Here is a 6196-nt window from a genome sequence, read left to right as displayed (position 1 = left end):
ACTCCACTTTCCCCCAAAACTTTTAGATTCATATTTTAAACAGAAAATAGAGGTCTGCCACCTGGAGTGAGGCTTGGAGCTTCAGCTTCCCCATCAGTCCTCCCAAAGAATATTCAGGGTTCATTTCCTTTAGGACTGACTGGTTTCATCTCTCCTTGACCTGCATACAGGTTTTTCAGGAAGCAGGTAAGGTGGTCTGCTATTCCCATCTCTTGAAGAATTTTCCATATTTTCTTGTGATCCACACAGTCAAAGGCTTTAGAAGAGTCAATGAAGCAGAAATAGATGTCTTTCTGGAATTCTCTTGCTTTTTCTATGATACAATGGAGGAAAAATGGAGGGAAAAAGGAGGAAAAGGATAGAACCAAATTAATTGGAAAAGTATATGGAAAAGGTTAAATAGAGAGTATATAAACAATGGAGGAAATTTCATTGGTAAAAGGCGTTTACAGGGTGATGATGATGAGCCTACTCTTTCATGCATTCTAGGATTCCCAGTCAACCTGCTTTCCTCCAGAGATCCTCTCTGAGGATCACAGACTACCTGGACCTACGTCCTTGTGTGTGTGTGTGTGTGTGTGTGTGTGTGTACAAGACACAGAGGATTAGGGTAGTAGTGGAGCATGGGAGAGGATGCATAGACTAGAAACAATCATACATCATTTACATTCTAAAAGAGTGAGACATGTCCCTGGATGGGCTCAAACCAGGAGCTTTGCGGTTAAAAGACCAACGTGCTAACCGATTGCGCCACAAAGTCGGGAGGAGAGTTTCATCCTCACTCCCACAGAAAGCAAGCATACTTACGGAACTGGGCGGAGCCACCTGTGTTTCACAGAATGGCGTTTCCACTTCGGAGCCTCGGACAACCTGAGAGATGGAGTCCACTCGACCTGTTCGTTCCCGTCGGGAAGCCGGGAGGTTCCGAGGGCAGAAGGTCTCCTGAGCGTCCTCGCCGCCGCAGATGTCAGCGCCCAAGAGAAGCCCCGAGCTTGAGCCGAGGGGCCCCAGAAAGAAGCTGATGGCTCCTGGTTTGCTCCGCCTTCGTCCGACCATTTGCGCTTCTGGACTTCGGTTTAGTAGATGGGGTGCGTGTGGCTGCAGCTGGAAAGAGGTCAGTTTGTTGTGATCCACACAATGTAAGGCTTTAGCTGTCTTTTGAGGACGGGAAAGGAAAGGTGTGAAGAGGGCGAATAGATCCGAGGAAGGCCAAGGGCAGGAGAGAACAGAGAATGAGCCAGAGGGAGAAAGGGACTGCAAGAGAGAGGAGCGGGCTGGTATCGCGGCCGGGACAGTCGCTGGATGGGGAGATCACAGCGCCTGACTCTGGCTCAGCTCCCATGCTTTACTGAGGTGTCCGGGAATCCGGTTCACCCCAATCGCAAAGCTGCTGGCCTTACATTTGTTCTGGCAGTTTCCTTTGCTGGTTCCATGAGGAGGGCAAGGTGGGCTGTGTGGGTTTGCAGGTGAATGCAAGACCTATGGGCTACCTTGGAGATGACTAGTGGGCAAAGAAACACACAAATTCACTTTCCCCTTTGCAGGCTGGTCTTCAGGGTCTGGGTGGGAAACTGGAAAATCTGAGTGCTGGCATGGTATCAATATTGATTTCGAGATAAGGAGATCAATAGCCAAGCAGTCAGTGAAAGTGGTTATGTTGGTGGAGGAGTGGGAGTGGGAGCCTGACAAGGGCCAGTGGACTACTCTTCAGCAGGCATGTGTAACTTGATACTGTGTGTGTGTGTGTGTGTGTGTGTGTGTGGTGTATATACACAGATATACACATAGTAAGGTCCATTGCTTGTATTTTAACTTTAAATTTTTATGTAGTCATAAATATATATATATATATTTATGTAAAATTCTGGGTCTTGTGTCATGTATAGGAATGTTTTCCACTGTAAAACTTTAATTTTTTTTTTAATTGGGGGATTTTTGAAGCAAGGAATTGGACTACTGTTCCCCTTTTGATGAGCTGATCAGATGAACGAGGAAACTGGCAGATCCCACAAGCCCAGGAGGTTACTGCTGGTCAGACAGGATTCCTTCACTCTCTCTTGAAAGTTCCACTGCCACTGAAAGATATCACTAACTTAAAAGAAAACCGCACCCAGACTTTATGCAGTGCAGTGCCAACATGCAAGAGCTTACACTCAATGGTGACATGCAAAGTGCCATGTGCTGAGGCACTGTCTACAAGTTTTACATGGGTGTACTCATTTTATCCTTTCAACAGGCTTCTATCATATCATCATCCTCATTTCACATATGAGAAATCTGAGACATGGAAGGTTAAATAATTTGTCTAGTCACTCAATCAGTGAGTGGGATCTGAAAGCAGCAATTTGAACTGGAGCCTGCCTGGCTCCACAGGATATGGTGCTAGTCAAAGAGGAACACAAATGGTAAAAATGTTTGGCAAGAGATTTAAGCCCGCAGGTTTCTTTGACAAAACACCAAGGAGGAGTCATCTAAGATGAATAAAACTGCAGTATCCTCATGACCCACTTGCCTCCCAAACACCTTTCTTATTCCAAGAGCTGCTCCCCTTGAATCCCCAACTTACACACACTTCTGCAAGAACTAGGTTTTCCCTCCCTTTTATCCTTTCCTCTCACCTTTCCAATACCTCTTCCATAGCTCTTCTGTTCTTTCACTTCCAGGTCATTCATTTTTTTTTAATTTAAAAATGTTAAATATATCTAAAGAAGAAAATAAGCAGTCATCCGTAGTCCCACCTCCTAGAATGGACTGCTGTTAACAACTTTGCACATTTTCCTTCAAATCTGTTTTTACATTATTCTAAGTAGCAAAAGTGCATGGGTTCATGCTAAATCATTTCAGTCCTGTCTGACTCTTTGGGACGCAGGGACTGTAGCCCCCCAGGCTCCTCTGACCATGAGAGGTTTCCAGGTAAGAATATGGAGTGGGTGGCCATGCCCTCCTCCAGGGAATCTTCCTGAACCAGGGATAGACCCCACATCTCTTGTGCCTCTTGCAATGGCAGATGGGTTCTTTACCATTAGTATCACTTGGGAAGCCCCTACACTCTATATGTGTTATTTTAAAAAATTAAAATGATACAGAACATACAAATATGTAAAATTTTGTGTTTTTTTTAATCCATTTTGAGTTTATTTTTGTATATGGTGTTAGAAAGTGTTCTAGTTTCATTCTTTTACAAGTGGTTGACCAGATTTCCCAGCACCACTTGTTAAAGAGATTGTCTTTAATCCATTGTATATTCTTGCCTCCTTTGTCAAAGATAAGGTGTCCATATGTGCATGGATTTATCTCTGGGCTTTCTATTTTGTTCCATTGATCTATATTTCTGTCTTTGTGCCAGTACCATACTGTCTTGATAACTGTGGCTTTGTAGTAGAGCCTGAAGTCAGGTAGGTTGATTCCTCCAGTTCCATTTTTCTTTCTCAAGATCAACTATTCGAGGTTTTTTGTATTTCCATACAAATTGTGAAATTATTTGTTCTAGCTCTGTGAAGAATACTGTTGGTAGCTTGATAGGGATTGCATTGAATCTATAAATTGCTTTGGGTAGTATACTCATTTTCACTATATTGATTCTTCAATCCATGAACATGGTATATTTCTCCATCTATTAGTGTCCTCTTTGATTTCTTTCACCAGTGTTTTATAGTTTTCTATATATAGGTCTTTAGTTTCTTTAGGTAGATATATTCCTAAGTATTTTATTCTTTCTGTTGCAATGGTGAATGGAATTGTTTCCTTAATTTCTCTTTCTGTTTTCTCATTATTAGTGTATAGGAATGCAAGGGATTTCTGTGTGTTGATTTTATATCCTGCAACTTTACTATAATCATTGATTAGTTCTAGTAATTTTCTGGTGGAATCTTTAGGGTTTTTCTACGTAGAGGATCATGTCATCTGCAAATAGTGAGAGTTTTACTTCTTCTTTTCCAATTTGGATTCCTTTTATTTCTTTTTCTGCTCTGATTGCTGTGGCCAAAACTTCCAAAACTATGTTGAATAGTAATGGTGAAAGTGGGCACCCTTGTCTTGTTCCTGACTTTAGAGGAAATGCTTTCAATTTTTCATACCATTGAGGATAATGTTTGCTGTGGGTTTGTCATATATAGCTTTTATTATGTTGAGGTATGTTCCTTCTATTCCTGCTTTCTGGAGAGTTTTACCATAAATGGGTGTTGAATTTTGTCAAAGGCTTTCTCTGCATCTATTGAGATAATCATATGGTTTTTATTTTCAATTTGTTAATGTGGTGTATTACATTGATTGATTTGCAGATATTGAAGAATCCTTGCATCCCTGGGATAAAGCCCACTTGGTCATGGTGTATGATCTTTTAATGTGTTGTTGGATTCTGATTGCTAGAATTTTGTTTAGGATTTTTGCATCTATGTTCATCAGTGATATTGGCCTGTAGTTTTCTTTTTTTGTGGGTTCTTTGTCAGGTTTTGGTATTAGGGTGATGGTGGCCTCATAGAATGAGTTTGGAAGTTTACCTTCCTCTGCAATTTTCTGGAAGAGTTTGAGCAGGATAGGTGTTAGCTCTTCTCTAAATTTTTGGTAGAATTCAGCTGTGAAAAACTGTCTGGACCTGGGCTTTTGTTTGCTGGAAGATTTTTGATTACAGTTTCAATTTCCGTGCTTGTGATGGGTCTGTTAAGGTTTTCTATTTCTTCCTGGTCGAGTTTTGGAAAGTTGTACTTTTCTAAGAATTTGTCCATTTCTTCCTCATTGTCCATTTTATTGGCATATAATTGTTGATAATAGTCTCTTATGATCCTTTGTATCATAAGGCCGTTCCCGCCTCCGTACGGCCCTCGCCGTCGCGCCCGCAACCAACTCCGCCGCCCGGCATGCAGGAGCAGAGCGCCGAGCCGCGGCCGCCGCCGCCGCCGCCGCACGGGGAGCTGCAGTACCTGGGGCAGATAGAACACATCCTCCGCTGCGGCTTCCGGAGGGATGACCGCACCGGCACTGGCACCCTGTCGGTGTTCGGGATGCAGGCGCGGTACAACTTGAGAGATGAATTTCCTCTGCTGACAACCAAACGTGTTTTCTGGAAAGGTGTTTTGGAGGAGTTGCTGTGGTTTATCAAGGGATCCACCAACGCTAAGGAACTCTCTTCCAAGGGAGTGAAAATTTGGGATGCCAATGGGTCCCGAGACTTCTTGGATGGCCTGGGCTTCTCCGACAGAGCTGAAGGGGATTTAGGCCCAGTTTATGGCTTCCAGTGGAGGCATTTTGGGGCTGAATACAAAGATATGGATTCAGAGTATTCAGGTCAAGGAGTAGATCAACTGCAAAAAGTGATCGACACAATCAAAACCAACCCTAACGACAGAAGAATCATCCTGTGTGCTTGGAATCCAAAAGATCTGCCTCTCACGGCCCTCCCCCCATGCCACGCCCTCTGCCAGTTCTACGTGGTGAATGGGGAGTTGTCCTGCCAGTTGTACCAGCGGTCGGGGGACATGGGCCTGGGTGTGCCCTTCAACATTGCCAGCTACGCCCTGCTCACCTACATGATCGCACACATCACGGACCTGAAGCCAGGTGACTTCGTGCACACTCTGGGAGATGCACACATTTACCTGAATCACATCGAGCCACTGAAAACTCAGCTGCAGCGAGAACCAAGGCCTTTCCCCAAGCTCAAAATCCTTCGAAAAGTTGAGACAATCGATGACTTCCAGGCCAAAGACTTTCAGATTGAAGGCTACAATCCTCATCCGACTATTAAAATGGAAATGGCTGTCTAGAGTGCTTTTAAAGGCATTGTTTGAAGGATATTTACACCCAGGTAAAAGTTCACTGGGCTCTAAAGGCGAAGGATCTAGGTCAAAACGTGTTAGTGATCTATTGGTTGTTATCCATTAACTTTTAAAAATGTTACCACTGGCAAATAAGAGCTGTGCTGTTCTCTTAGTAATAAAAGGCCTTGGGTTTGGGTGACTCACTGAGGGTGTCTGTACATACAGTGATTTTGAATAAAGACAGGAAAGAGAATTTATATATATTAATTCAAATTTCATAGTGTTTTTAGGAAAATGGTCAGTGCATTTCAAGAATTATATACACTATTTCCCTAAATCTGAGCAAGCTGGGTAACACCCATCCGTCATGTTAATGCCTAGTGTGGTTATGAACGTTTAAAGTTTTATATCTTGCTACAATAAATGTGCTGCGTTCATGT

At 43.1% G+C, this 6196-nt stretch overlaps 1 pseudogene; it reads left to right on the top strand.

The window, feature by feature from the left end:
* Window positions 1-4851: 4851 nt before the first annotated feature.
* On the top strand, window positions 4852-6196 carry LOC138986898 (thymidylate synthase pseudogene; annotated as a pseudogene).

The sequence above is a fragment of the Bos mutus genome, unplaced genomic scaffold, assembly GCF_027580195.1.
Source record: "Bos mutus isolate GX-2022 unplaced genomic scaffold, NWIPB_WYAK_1.1 CTG259, whole genome shotgun sequence".
Classification (NCBI taxonomy): Eukaryota; Metazoa; Chordata; class Mammalia; order Artiodactyla; family Bovidae; genus Bos; species Bos mutus.
This window is presented reverse-complemented; position numbering and strand designations above follow the sequence as displayed.